Source organism: Sinocyclocheilus grahami, unplaced genomic scaffold (genome assembly GCF_001515645.1).
Source record: "Sinocyclocheilus grahami isolate Dianchi unplaced genomic scaffold, SAMN03320097.WGS_v1.1 scaffold69.1, whole genome shotgun sequence".
In the NCBI taxonomy this organism is placed as follows: Eukaryota; Metazoa; Chordata; class Actinopteri; order Cypriniformes; family Cyprinidae; genus Sinocyclocheilus; species Sinocyclocheilus grahami.
The window spans coordinates 1,033,508-1,048,088 of record NW_015505248.1 but is presented as its reverse complement, the minus strand read 5'-3'; positions in this window follow the sequence as shown (position 1 = coordinate 1,048,088).

The window sequence follows — 14,581 nt, the reverse complement described above, 5'->3', positions numbered from 1 at the left end:
ATGATCTATAACATTTGTTTTCAATGGACACAGTTTTTGTTTTATTCAGCAGTATTTACTCAGTGCAATTTATAACATCCAAGCGAAAGATTTAACACCAACATGTCAGAAAAAAGAAGAAAAAGAAGAGAAAAAAAAACAGAATCGCAAAAACCAGCACAAGTCAGGAAATGGATACAACATTTTTTCAAAGGCTTTATTAATGCTTAGAAGCACAGTGAAGTCTATTATTAAGAAGTGGAAGGTATTTGGTACAACACAGACCCTCCCTGGATCAGGACGTCACTCTAAACTGGATGAAAGAGCCCGGAGGAAACTGGTCAGAGAGGCTAACAAGAGGCCTACAGCAACCCTGAAGCAGTTGCAGGAATTTATGACAAAGAGTGGTCAGTGTGTGCATGTGACAACAATATCACAAATTCTCCACAAGTGTGGCTTGTATGAGAGGGTTGCAAGAAAAAAGCCACTCCTCAAGAAAGGCCACATGAAATCATGACTGAGCTTTGCCAAAACGCACCTTGAACATTCTGAGGCCACAACACCAAACGATATGCCTGGCGGAAATCCAATACAGCTCACCATCCAAATAACAGCATTCCTCCAGTAAAGCACGGAGGTGCTAATATCTTGTTATGGGGTTGTTTCTCTACAGCAGGGACTGAAGCACTTGTCAGGATAAGGATAAGGAAGGAAAAATGGATGGGGCAAAATACCATCAAATTCTTGAGGAAAATCTGCTGCCCTCTGCTAGAAAGTTGTCAATGGGAAGAAGGGTAACCTTCCAACGTGACAATGACCCAAAGCACACAGCAAAACTGAGCACACAGTGATTAAAGGAGAAAAAGGTGAATGTCCTTGCATGGCCTAGTCAGAGCACAGACTTAAAACCAATTGAATTAAAAAAATCGCTAAGATGGCTTCTCAAGGAAGTGTGCAAGTGAAAGCATGGCCTCTTCTAAATTTTTAAGGTGAGACATGTTTGCTGGAAGAATTAGTTTGGTGTTCAGAAGGGGAATGATGACCAAGCACCAGTTAATAAATGTCCAGATCAGTTGCTGAGGTGCTGAAGGACGGAACATCCATTAACTTGTTGTGTCTCCCATGCTAATGACTTGTTTTAATGGATAATGTGTCTGTCAAAACATAGTATGAACGATTATTTGATAAATTGCCCATCATTATAATATGTCTTACAGTCGAGAAAGAAACAGAATGCTTTTACAATGAAAGGATAATTTGACTAATGCCAACCTCGTCAAATTCATCTGCAAGTGAATAAGGCAAATTATTAAACTGGTTGTTTGCCACTACACCAAATTCAAGAAGTCAAAACAAGGCTATGTTATGACTCTTTTCTGGGCATCTTTCATTATATAAGAACAATGAGGTTAATGAGGTTATTAAATCATTATCACAGCTAATCAATGCTAATGAAGTTCCCTGCTGCACGTGGATGTATATTATAAGTGCCGTTTGTAATGTACTACAATCTGTGTGCAATAACTTGGCAAAGCTATATCATTAAATATTCAGGTCAATGTAGCCACTGTGTACTTTAGTATTATAACTTTTCTTTTTAAAAAAATCTTTAGGGAAATGTAGCCATTGCATCCATTTTCATGCAGTTGGACAATTTGTCTAATATAACGACACAAATTACAAAGTAGTAAATGTCGTCCCTCTTAATGCTGGAGGTGGCTTGTGATGGCTATACGCAGGACAGATTGCTCACAGGTTGAATTGGAGTACAGATTTATTGTCTGAATGCCCACTCCCACTAACACATGGGAAGACTCAATTTATACTCCAGGCACCATGTGGATTCACTCTGCGGTCTAATAGTGGACTTGACACCCATGACAGCGGAAGCTGCTCCTTCCCTGTAGCGACTGGATGGTGTGTCAGTCCTCTCGAGTGCGGGTGCATCCTGTCGCCTGTTTTATTTAGGGGAGACGGGTGAAGCCGGCCTCACTTCCCTTTTCCATCCTGAATGCAGGAGCCCAGCTGGGACCTGTTTACTTCACAGAGATGGATGGACTCATCCCACCAGCTACTGGTCATTACGTGTGAGATCAACATTATTGCCTCCCCTCCCGAGCTCCATAGACCAAGCAGAGAAAAAACTCTTCTCTAGCAGCCAGTCTGTACTATTAGCTGCTATATTGCCAAATCAAATATCCATATATTCAATTCAATTCAATTCAAATTTATTTGTATAGCTCTTTTCAAGAGACAAATCGTTGCAATGCAGCTTTACAGAAATGTAAGTTTCTACAATATATTTAGTATAGCTTATCAGTGGTGACTGTCAGTTAATGTACACTACATATGGCAGAAATCTATGGAAAAATAAATTAAAGACGTAATCAAACAGACGATGAACACTATTAACAGCAATTATTATATGATGCTATCAAACTTATAGCAAAATTTGGTTGTAATCCAGTAACTGAGGATATTATGATTGTAAAAACATCAGACATCTCCCTCCTGTTTGTTTTGAACTCTTTCATAGATTATTATTGCATCAACAGATGAAAATATTTAACCCTCATATTATTCTGAATCCCTATGACTTTCTTTATTCTGAAAAAATGTCTAAATATTTTTTATTCCTATAATGAATGTAAGTGGGGTCCAATGTTGTCTTGGACATCACTGACTTTCATTGTATGATCTATAACATTTGTTTTCAATGGACACAGTTTTTGTTTTATTCAGCAGTATTTACTCAGTGCAATTTATAACATCCAAGCGAAAGATTTAACACCAACATGTCAGAAAAAAGAAGAAAAAGAAGAGAAAAAAAAACAGAATCGCAAAAACCAGCACAAGTCAGGAAATGGATACAACATTTTTTCAAAGGCTTTATTAATGCTTAGAAGCACAGTGAAGTCTATTATTAAGAAGTGGAAGGTATTTGGTACAACACAGACCCTCCCTGGATCAGGACGTCACTCTAAACTGGATGAAAGAGCCCGGAGGAAACTGGTCAGAGAGGCTAACAAGAGGCCTACAGCAACTCTGAAGCAGTTGCAGGAATTTATGACAAAGAGTGGTCAGTGTGTGCATGTGACAACAATATCACAAATTCTCCACAAGTGTGGCTTGTATGAGAGGGTTGCAAGAAAAAAGCCACTCCTCAAGAAAGGCCACATGAAATCATGACCGAGCTTTGCCAAAACGCACCTTGAACATTCTGAGGCCACAACACCAAACGATATGCCTGGCGGAAATCCAATACAGCTCACCATCCAAATAACAGCATTCCTCCAGTAAAGCACGGAGGTGCTAATATCTTGTTATGGGGTTGTTTCTCTACAGCAGGGACTGAAGCACTTGTCAGGATAAGGATAAGGAAGGAAAAATGGATGGGGCAAAATACCATCAAATTCTTGAGTTTATGACAAAGAGTGGTCAGTGTGTGCATGTGACAACAATATCACAAATTCTCCACAAGTGTGGCTTGTATGAGAGGGTTGCAAGAAAAAAGCCACTCCTCAAGAAAGGCCACATGAAATCATGACTGAGCTTTGCCAAAACGCACCTTGAACATTCTGAGGCCACAACACCAAACGATATGCCTGGCGGAAATCCAATACAGCTCACCATCCAAATAACAGCATTCCTCCAGTAAAGCACGGAGGTGCTAATATCTTGTTATGGGGTTGTTTCTCTACAGCAGGGACTGAAGCACTTGTCAGGATAAGGATAAGGAAGGAAAAATGGATGGGGCAAAATACCATCAAATTCTTGAGGAAAATCTGCTGCCCTCTGCTAGAAAGTTGTCAATGGGAAGAAGGGTAACCTTCCAACGTGACAATGACCCAAAGCACACAGCAAAACTGAGCACACAGTGATTAAAGGAGAAAAAGGTGAATGTCCTTGCATGGCCTAGTCAGAGCACAGACTTAAAACCAATTGAATTAAAAAAATTTTTTTTTTTAAATATTTTCGTTTGACACAATAAAACAAGAAAGAATCATAGATAATAGGTGAAGATGAAGTAGAAAATGAGAAGAAAAAGAAATGAGCACGAGAAAAGCAAGTGGGAAAAGAATAGATAATAATCCAGAAATTTTACAATAAGAGGGCGTCATTAATCAAAATTACATATTATATGTGACCTAATTTTTCTTTTTCATTATCTTCATTATTCCAAACTCTGCAGCATCTACTCTGAATGCATAAAGAGATTTTCATACATATATTCATGATCGCATTGCGGGAAAAGCCAGCAATATTTTTTCATTAAATCCCTGACTACTATATCTACATATATCTAAATGTTGAAAGATCAGGGAGTTATCCAAACAATGCCATTAATTTACTTTATTATCAAGAGCGCAGCACGCGGGGCAACCAGAGACATCATAATCTGTCATCACACAGTGCCTTCAACAGGTAGATGGTTTTTATGTTTATCTTTTCCTCCTTGTTCCCTCTCCCCTCGTCCCAATTATGCAGCTTGCTACACCATAACAAACAGGTCCACCAGCCCAAACCTACAAGCCAGAAACACAGCCACAGACTAGCTGGTGCCTGCACAGGCCTCGGGGGCTTCAGCTCACACCTAATGATCTGCTTCGACGGACAGAGGCTGTGGGCCAGAGCTTAGCGTCTCCCCTGATACCTCACCCCCCACACAAACAGCAAGGTATGTGGCATCAGCTGATTCACTTATTTAAGATCGACACTGACCCTTTTTTTACATTTCTGTAAAAAACATAACATGTTGATATACTTGCAAAGTATTCTGTCTATCTAATGTCCTAATATCTTCATAAAGTACAAAAGGAGGAGAAATTATAAACGTCTTTATTTTTTCACAGTTTAATAGCAGACTATTAGATGTCTCAGAAAAGAAAACAGACTGAAATGCATATGAGACATTTATCTAAGCCTTACAGCGCGGCAGGACAGACATCACTCTCAGGGGTCAAAGGTCATCTCTAATTGGGTGGAGAAAAGAAAACAAGCACTCTTTCAGGGTGGTAGATCTAAGGAAGGCAATCACAACAACTCAAAACAGAGGCGACTAAAACTTCAATAACTATTTCCATCATAGAGTACACTGTGAAGTCAGTAAGGGAGAGTGGGAGAGTCTGCACCATGTTTTACATTCTCCTTCATAACTCACTCACTACTACAGATATACCTGCCATCGTTTGATATAAGAAACATTCATGTGTGTCAAAAATAATTGTACCATTAATAGATTTTAACAATAGTTGAGGTCAATTGTGACATTCAAATAATAATAATAATAATAATAACAATAATAAATTATAATTACATCATTTTTAATTTAATATTTTATAACTTTTTAAATAACTTTTAAAAATATAACTATTATATAAAATAAAGGTTGCATTAATACATTTTTAAAATACTAAATCTTTAATAATAATAATAATAATAATTATTATTATTATTATTATTAAAGTTTTAGTATTTTAAAAATGTATTAATGCAACCTTTATTTTAACATTTTTGATACAATTAGCCCCAATTTAAAAAACATGTTGAAATCACTTATGGTAACAACCAGTGATAATGACTTTGAATCAACAGCCTAGATATAAAACACTAATATAAAAGCATTAAACTTTAGATAACAGAAGAAAAATTCTGAACATCCTAAAATGATTTTTATACCTCAATTTTTGTTTTTAATTTGTTGAAAAAATTAAGCAATTTCACTTATTTGTCTCGTGCACACAGAGAACTTCAATGAGCATGTGATGAGTAGGTTTCATCACACTGACTTATTTGTGAAATTTGTTACAATTACTCCCAGTCTCTCCTACAGTATCCCTTATCACATACCTAAGGTTACTGCAGAAAAAAATAAAAAATAAATAAAATATACAAATAAAAAATCAATCAAATTAAATTCAGTTCTTAAGTGTTGCTATATTTTTTTTACATATGCTGGTAAAATAGTAGCATATGTGTTTTACTTTAACTCAAAAGTTTCTCTAGTGAATGCTCTACAGTATAAGAGCTTTATCTCATTCGTGTTCACTCCACCAGACACAGAGGCTCAACCCTGTAACACCAAAGCCATAAATATCAGTGAGCCAGCAACTTAGCACATTATATTGATGACAGCATCCAGGCAAAATGGGAAGCTGTAGACGTGCACTACCTCGGGTCTTGTGGGATTATGGAAAATAGTTCTTTCCCATCTCACAATCAATGCGTGGAGCCTTCTGAAATGTTGAGCTTTTGCATTCAGCGGCTCAAACTCTCACATACCTCTGTGATTCTGTTTCCCAAATAATACGTAGTTCCAAAAACAGCAGCCATTTGTCTGGGAAACACATTTTTCTCTGCATACTGCAACCTTGGAAAAGAGAAAATACTGACATGATGAATTAGGTCCCATAAATTTCAATCCATAAGCAATACAGATGCATTCATCTTGCACTTTAACTTTTTGTTTATTGGAGATAGCACTTATTTTGTCAAGAAGGAACTGGGAGTGAGTTATGCTCTCTTTAGCTGGGTAATGGTCAGCGGCAGCTTGACATCCTTCAGCCTAGTAAACAGTGTCAAGTCCTAACACTGCGCAGGCGCCACTCGTTGGACTTATGGGGGAGACTCACATGTTAACATGCCCCACAATAGCTGCGTAACCACCGCCAGTGGGCCCCCTTGGAAGAGAAGGGGGCAGGGTAGGGGACAACAATAATGATGTGCTGCTTTTGTTGGCTTTAATTGAGCAAACTTTTAGTACATCCTCAATAAACAACAAAGCAGCCAATTTGGTGGCAATTAAAACAGACTCATGTTGCGAAGTCAAACTTGCTTACAACAACTGCCTTTCCTGCTGACAGGCCAATGATTGATTACTGGGCCCGGGTCGTCTTTTATAACGCGATAAGCCAAATTAAACCCTTGACTGCGGGGGCCCATCTGAGGTCTGGCTGGGCAAATTAAATCTCCTGCACTGATGTCTTTCTCTTCCTCTCATTCTCTCTTTTCCTCTTTCCCACCCTTCTTTCCTCCGTCTAGCTCTTTGTATGTCATACCAACAGACACTAAATCACACGAAAAACGAGTGCGAGGAAAATAAAGGAAACAAAAGATGGCACAAATGGCCTCAATCTCTCAGGCGGCTCTCTGGGGACCGGCATGCCAGGTGATCTGCAGCAGCAGGAGAGCTGAGGACATTAAGACATATTAAACGTACTAAAGACTTAATGAAGTTCAGGCAAGCAGTGCCACAGTTGACTTTATTAGTTTACACCAGATTAATGGGGATAATCATTTAAGTGATGGAGATGGATTACCCTCCGCAAGATGCTCCTTGGCTCGGGCGGGCCCAGCCACAAACTGACGTGATTCCATAGCCAGGGTCAGAACCAAGACAGCAAGATGGGAAAAGTAAGCCAGAAGTGAAAGGTTTCATTCCGCCGCACAATTACAGGGCTGATGCTGCACAAATGTGTGACAAAATGTTAGTGTAACGAAAAACACAAAAAATTATTTTGGGGGAGTGCAGCAATTTAGCAATACATCAGTTTATGTGTATAGCATCTTCTATAATACAGCTTAACAGAGATAGTCTAGCCAACTCTCATGAGAAGTCTACTGTAAGAAAGCGCACAAATGCATGACCTAGCCTTAAAGCCCAAGCTTTGACCCAAAGCCTAAACTAAACCATGATGAAAATCATAGAAATAAAAACTATAAACACATTGCCTTTTCATTTAAGACAAGTTGTAAAATTTCTTATTCTTCTTGAATCATTTTGTGCAATATGCATGATTTTGCCATTTTGTATGAATTAGTATTGTTTGAGTCTGTTGGGTCTAGTAAGTAAACACAGGGTCAAGAAAAATTTGGGAAAACATAAGCGTACATTTTAAAACCTCTAATGAATAAATATTTAAGTAGAAAATTAAAAAGAAAATTTAATTAGTTAATTAATTAGTAAACAAATAATTATTACAATGCATTAAATGGAAAGAAAAAATATAGATAAAAGGACATAAGGAAGATTTGGAATGAAAACTTTCTTCTTGTGAAATATAAGGCATAGGTAACATATCCACAAACACTTGAATGCATCTAGACATGGATGATCCTATTTAAAAACACACAACTGTTTGGGTTTGATAAGATTCTTTTTAAATATTTATTTGATTAATAGAACAAATTTATTTAAAATATTTTACTTTTGAAATAAATGACTTTTGATCAATTTAATGTGTAAAAAAAATTTCAAGTGCTGAATAAAAGTAAAAAAAAAAACACTGACCTCAAACCTTTGAATGGTAGTGTATTTAAGGCTGTATAAAATGGGGAAAAGAGAGAATATAAAAAGAACCTTTTGTATTAGCAATAATAAAAATAATAGCATTGCAACAGACGGCTCAGACCACTACCCTGGATAGCTTTGTTAAACAGTTTTACTCCAGAGAGGAACAGCAAGATCTCAGGAACATTATTCACTGCCACGAGGGACACAATCCATAATATATATATACACACACATATATTTTGTCTATGTTGATCCCAGCTCCACAGCTGATTGTAAATGATTAAATGTGATAATGGGAGCTTGAACTGCTCACATTCAGTGACATATAATATGTAATATGTTGTAAAACATTAATTAACAGTCATTAATGCTTCTATAACTTCTATAAACATGCTCACCCTGTAAAATATAACCTAAAGCTAAAACTGACCACCTGCACATGGCTCTGACAGGATATTGCATTTCTGACAACAATAAAAGTGTCAAACACACCCCCACCCATCCACCCACACACAGTCCTGTATCAACCTTCCCAAGAAGGTTTAATTATTGTCTCTCATTGTCTTGCCTTCTCTAAGACAGATCTCAGTGGTGACAGAGTATGTGACAGATGGAAGCACAGGGAAGGTACACTTTGCCACACACCTCACAAAATCAGCTTCAACTAGCCCCCATCCTCATGAGCAGGCATTCATATCCGAAACATATGCAGCATCTTTTTAATGGCTGTCTCTCACCATCTAATGTCACAAAGCTTGTACAGCGTAAGCAGGACTTCCCTAAATGATGATGGAAAGTCACGCTTAAACATAAAGGCTGAAGAGCCCCATGCTGTTGAGTAATAGGGCATGAGACTGAGGGGACATCTGTCAGAAAAACTGCAGGAATAGTCTACATCCTGTGGAGGACAGAGTTCAAATGGATGTTATATTGATGTCTGGCATGCTGTAGTCTCATTCTGAGCCGTTCTGTCTTAGGAAGTGCATCTGAACCATTCCTGCACACTCCATTTGCATCCATTGTAAATTCACAATAAACTCATGTTCTGTGGAAGTGAACATCATGCATCTTGTTGCCGTTTTTGGTTCTTCGTTTCTGCTGTTCTACATCCTGTGCAGAGCAATATGGCACTTAATTTAAGAAACATTATGTTACAATCCTGTAACATTACAAGATTTTAAGCCACAAGCTGGTTGTCAGTAACCACTACATTTTGTTTTATGATGTTGCATAATATGTGACAAACCCTTTAAACATCTTCTGAGGCCAACTGCAATAACTAAGAAAAAATAAATTTGCTGTTATGGTTAAAAAAAAGTGTAATATATATATATATATATATTGCTGCATCTGCTCCAGGACGGCTTGCCATCATTGATGGAACAATGAATTCTGAATTATATACCAGCAAATTCTAAAGGAATTTGGTCTGAGAACTGAGTCTCAAGAGAAACTGGGCCATGCAGCAAGACAACGACCCCAAGCACACAAGTCATTTTACCAAAGGATGGTTAAAGAAGGACAAAGTTAATGTTTTGGAATGGCCGAGTCAGAGTCTGGACCTTAATTCAATTGAAATGTTGTGGAAGGAGCTGAAGCAAGCAGTTCATAGGAGGAAACCCATAACATCACAGAGTTGAAGTAGTTCTGTACTGAGGAATGAGCTAAAACTAACACAAGATGTTGTGCAGGACTTATCAGCAGTTACAAGAAACTTTACCTGCAGTTACTGCTGCAAAATTGGGTCACACCAGATACTGAAAGCAAAGATTCATATACTTTTGCACCGCACAGATATGTAACAATGGATCATTTTTCTCAATAAATAAATGACAAAGAAAATATTTAGTCTCATTTGTCTGATCGGGTTCTCTTAGTCTACTTTCAGGACTTGTGCAAAAATATCTGATGATGTTTTGGGTCATATTTATATACAGAAATATACAGAAATGTAGAAAATTGTAAAGGGTTCACAAACTTTCAAGCAGCACTATATATATATATATATATATATATATATATATATAAAATATAATTAATATTATTAATATATATAATTAAAATCATTAAAAAAAATCATGCGTTGAGGCGTAATATTATTGCTGTATACATAGTCAAATTATTTTAAATATTACTGTAAAATAATAACATTAAAAATATAAAAAATATTTTTTATTTAATCAATAACATGAATTAATTGTCTCATAGGTGTTTAAACAGCTACTTCTTTGATTATATATATATATATACAGTATATACGGGGGGGGGTGTTTTGAAATTTTTCCCCCTTGAAAATATATCACAAATCACAGTGGAGCTATAGATTATTTTTGGCAGCTGTTACAGAAAATTTTTTACAATAAATATTCTGATTTGACATTGAGATTAGATAGCTTTGATATTCGACCACTATTTATAATAATACTTGGTTACAATGACACTAATAGTTCTTATATCTGCCATGAATGCAAAATCAATCGGAAGTTAATAATATTTTGAATAGAATAACGTGACACAAACCTGTACATATTCCATCGCGTTTGCTTCCATTTATTTTTGATCAGTGCTTCGCTACACAACATACAAACATTTACTCCAAAAGTGCGCACCGATGTATTCACGTTTACCTCATATTTCTTTAAATAGAATAGAACCATAATTTCTTAATGACTCGCAGAAAGATGATTTTGATGAAAGATGATTACATTACATTACTTTGAAGGTAAACTTCTGCATTCTGTCTCTGTAACGGGGCTGACAAGATTTATCCTGTGTTTCTTGATTAAAGACTGTTAAACGTTTCCTCGTGACTCCAGCGTGTACCCTCAACAGCGTAGCGTGACAGAAGACCTGACCAAAACAGTAACCTCCATGTGTCTACCCTACGTTTTGTTTACCGTTTTTACCCAGTGGCTTTTTTTTCCGTTGTTCCCTCATGGATGCCCTCCTTCGCCCGGAATATCTCCTCCTCCTGCTGGAGCAGGGGGAGAGATCGCTCGAGGACCATACTAGACTGTTCCAGCTGTTAGCAAACACCACCAGCTACCCGGAAGACGTGCTCTGTGCGTTCTATGATGCAAGTTTAAACGCCACGTGCAGAGCGCCGTCGTCCGAAGATGGTCCTCGAGCGGATTTCACCCCGTTTGTGGAGTGGATTCTGGTGAGAAACGGATCGCCTCTCATCGTCACTCTCGAGGATGATTTTGCCAGATCCACTCCGGACCCAGAGCCCAGCCCACCATCTCCCCGCTGTGCGGAGCTAAAGCCCGAGCCCACCGATGACTGAGAGCCAATTCCCGCCGCGATCTACGAGCCAGTGCAATGCCGAGCGACTGAGCAGAGGGTCGCCCCAGACGTAGAGCTCAACTCGTCAGACCAGGTACGAAAGCTGGCGACAATGCCCGCCACGAGGGAGAAAGCTGCGGACGGTGTAAGTGCGGAGAGGAGCTCCGCCACCTACACCGCGGCTGAGGGGGAGCCGAGTATGTTGCGGCAAATTGCCAAAGCATAGAGGAGAGGACTCCAGTCCCCAAATCCAGTCCAGAGCGCCCTCCAGTGCCCACTCCTAGAAAGAGCCCTCCAGTGCTAGCTCCTCGTAAGCGCCCTCAAGAGTCCGCTCCTCCTGAGCGCCATCCTGTTCCTGTGTTCAGCCTAGAGGGGGCCTACTCATTCTCTATGTGTGTTGGCTCAAACTCCCATTGTGGATTATCCTGTGTTTCTTGATTAAAGACTGTTAAACGTTTCCTCGTGACTCCAGCGTGTACCCTCAACAGCGTAGCGTGACAGAAGACCTGACCAAAACAGTAACCTCCATGTGTCTACCCTACGTTTTGTTTACCGTTTTTACCCAGTGTCTTTTTTTTCCGTTGTTCCCTCATGGATGCCCTCCTTCGCCCGGAATATCTCCTCCTCCTGCTGGAGCATCCTCCCGCTCCTCCTGAGCGCCATCCAGAGTTAAGCCCTGAATGCCCGGAGACTCACAAATGCCAGTCCTCCCACCCGCTCCTGCCTCCTCCACCACTGTCCTCTGGCAGCCCCTCTGCTCTCCCTCAGCCCACCATCATTGCGGTGCGAGCGCCACGGGTCTGCCATCCTCCAGCGTCACCTTGGCTGGAGAATCCCTCACCTCCGCCTCCAGCCTCCGAGGCCCGGACTCCGCCTCGGCCCGTAGACCCAGCGGCTCCACCTCAGCTCCTAGCTCCCCCGCCTCCCCCGTCACCCGTCGATCCACCAGTTCAACCGGGCTCCCTCGTCCCTCCGACTCCGCCTTGGTCGGGCGTCGACCTGCCATCGCCTCAGGACTACGCTCCTCCGGCTGCACCTCGTCGCTCTGTCCCACCGGCTCCATTGGGTTCCTTCCTCCCACCATCTCCACCTTGGTCCTCAGTCGCTCCAGCTCCGCCGCGGATCTCCGGATCGTCGCCTCCGCCTCGGTCGCCAGAGCCCTCTGCTCCACCCTGGCCCCCCGGATCCTCAGCATCCCCCTGGCTCGTTGGCTCTCCGTCTTCCCCTCGGGCTCCTCCTCCACCTGCTCCACCGCCGTTGGTTGGCCCCCTGGAGTTGGCGGCCATTCCTCCTCCATGGCTCCTCCCTCCGTCGGCTCCACCGTGAGTCGCCATCATGGCTGTGGCCTGGGTTCTGCTTGGCTCCTCCTGCTCCAAGCCCCTCCTGTCTTCTCCCTGGCTCCTCCCTCCTTTGTCGCCTCCCTGGTCTCTGTCTGTCGGCCCCCTCCCAGGTGTCCGTCCTCCTCCTGAGCCTCCTCCTTACTTCCCACCCATTCCCCCCCTCTGTTGTTCTACGGTGCGAGAACGCACCTTCCGGGAGGGGGCGAAATGTCAGGATTGGACCTGTTTTGTCATGTGCTTCAGTTCCTGTTTTGCCTTATTTGGTCATGTTCCTATCCTCTTTTAGTTTAATTATGTTCCATTGTCACCTGTGGTCCCCAATCATCCCCCGTATAAAAGTCCTAGTCTGTTCAGTTTGTGTTTGTCAGGTCTACTCATTCTCTATGTGTGTTGGCTCAAGCTCCCATTGTGGATTATCTCCTGTGTTTCTTGATTAAAGCCTGTTAAATGTATCCTCGTGACTCCAGCGTGTTCCCTCAACAGCGTAGCGTGACATTCATAATACATTTATTGTGCTCCTCCATGGCTCCTCCCTCCGTCGGCTCCACCGTGAGTCGCCATCATGGCTGTGGCCTGGGTTCTGCTTGGCTCCTCCTGCTCCAAGCCCCTCCTGTCTTCTCCCTGGCTCCTCCCTCCTTTGTCGCCTCCCTGGTCTCTGTCTGTCGGCCCCCTCCCAGGTGTCCGTCCTCCTCCTGAGCCTCCTCCTTACTTCCCACCCATTCCCCCCCTCTGTTGTTCTACAGTGCGAGGACGCACCTTCCGGGAGGGGGCGAAATGTCAGGATTGGACCTGTTTTATCATGTGCTTCAGTTCCTGTTTTGCCTTATTTGGTCATGTTCCTATCCTCTTTTAGTTTAATTATGTTCCATTGTCACCTGTGTTCCCCAATCATCCCCCGTATAAAAGTCCTAGTCTGTTCAGTTTGTGTTTGTCAGGTCTACTCATTCTCTATGTGTGTTGGCTCAAGCTCCCATTGTGGATTATCTCCTGTGTTTCTTGATTAAAGCCTGTTAAATGTATCCTCGTGACTCCAGCGTGTTCCCTCAACAGCGTAGCGTGACATTCATAATACATTTATTGTGTACGTCAGTTTATTATATACATTCAGGGCCGCTGCTGGCCAAATGGGTGCCCTAAGCAGAATTGTATTGTGCCCCCTCCCCAAAATATTATGGAAGTTAAAAAGACAAGGTCAAAATAGAATTTTAATAAAATATAAAAGTAAATAACTAAATTGTAATTAAATTGTATTATTTACAAATCACAATTGCAGCTAGACAGTCACCTATGGCTATGATTTTACTAATACAGATGTCTGATTGATTTTATAGTCTCAAGCATTCAGAAATGAGACAAAAGAAAATTAAGCCGTTTTACTTCGATAAAACCAAGGATTAGTTTTTGTAAGGGTTGTGATGTCCACATGTTTTTGTTGAAGAAAATATAGAGCCTATCATTTCTATCGCAAAAAGGTGGCCAAAAATTAAAGATTAAGTGGATATTTGAATTAAATGTTTGGTCAATATTAAACAAGGAATGGCGCGTCATGTGTGCTTCGCCTGTCTACTGCGTTCACCGTAAAACGCATTTTTTATAATTATGTATATATGGTCATCTTTATATTTTTATTTACGTATACATGTATATGTTAATATTAAAATAGAAAGAAAGTTTTTTTTTTTTT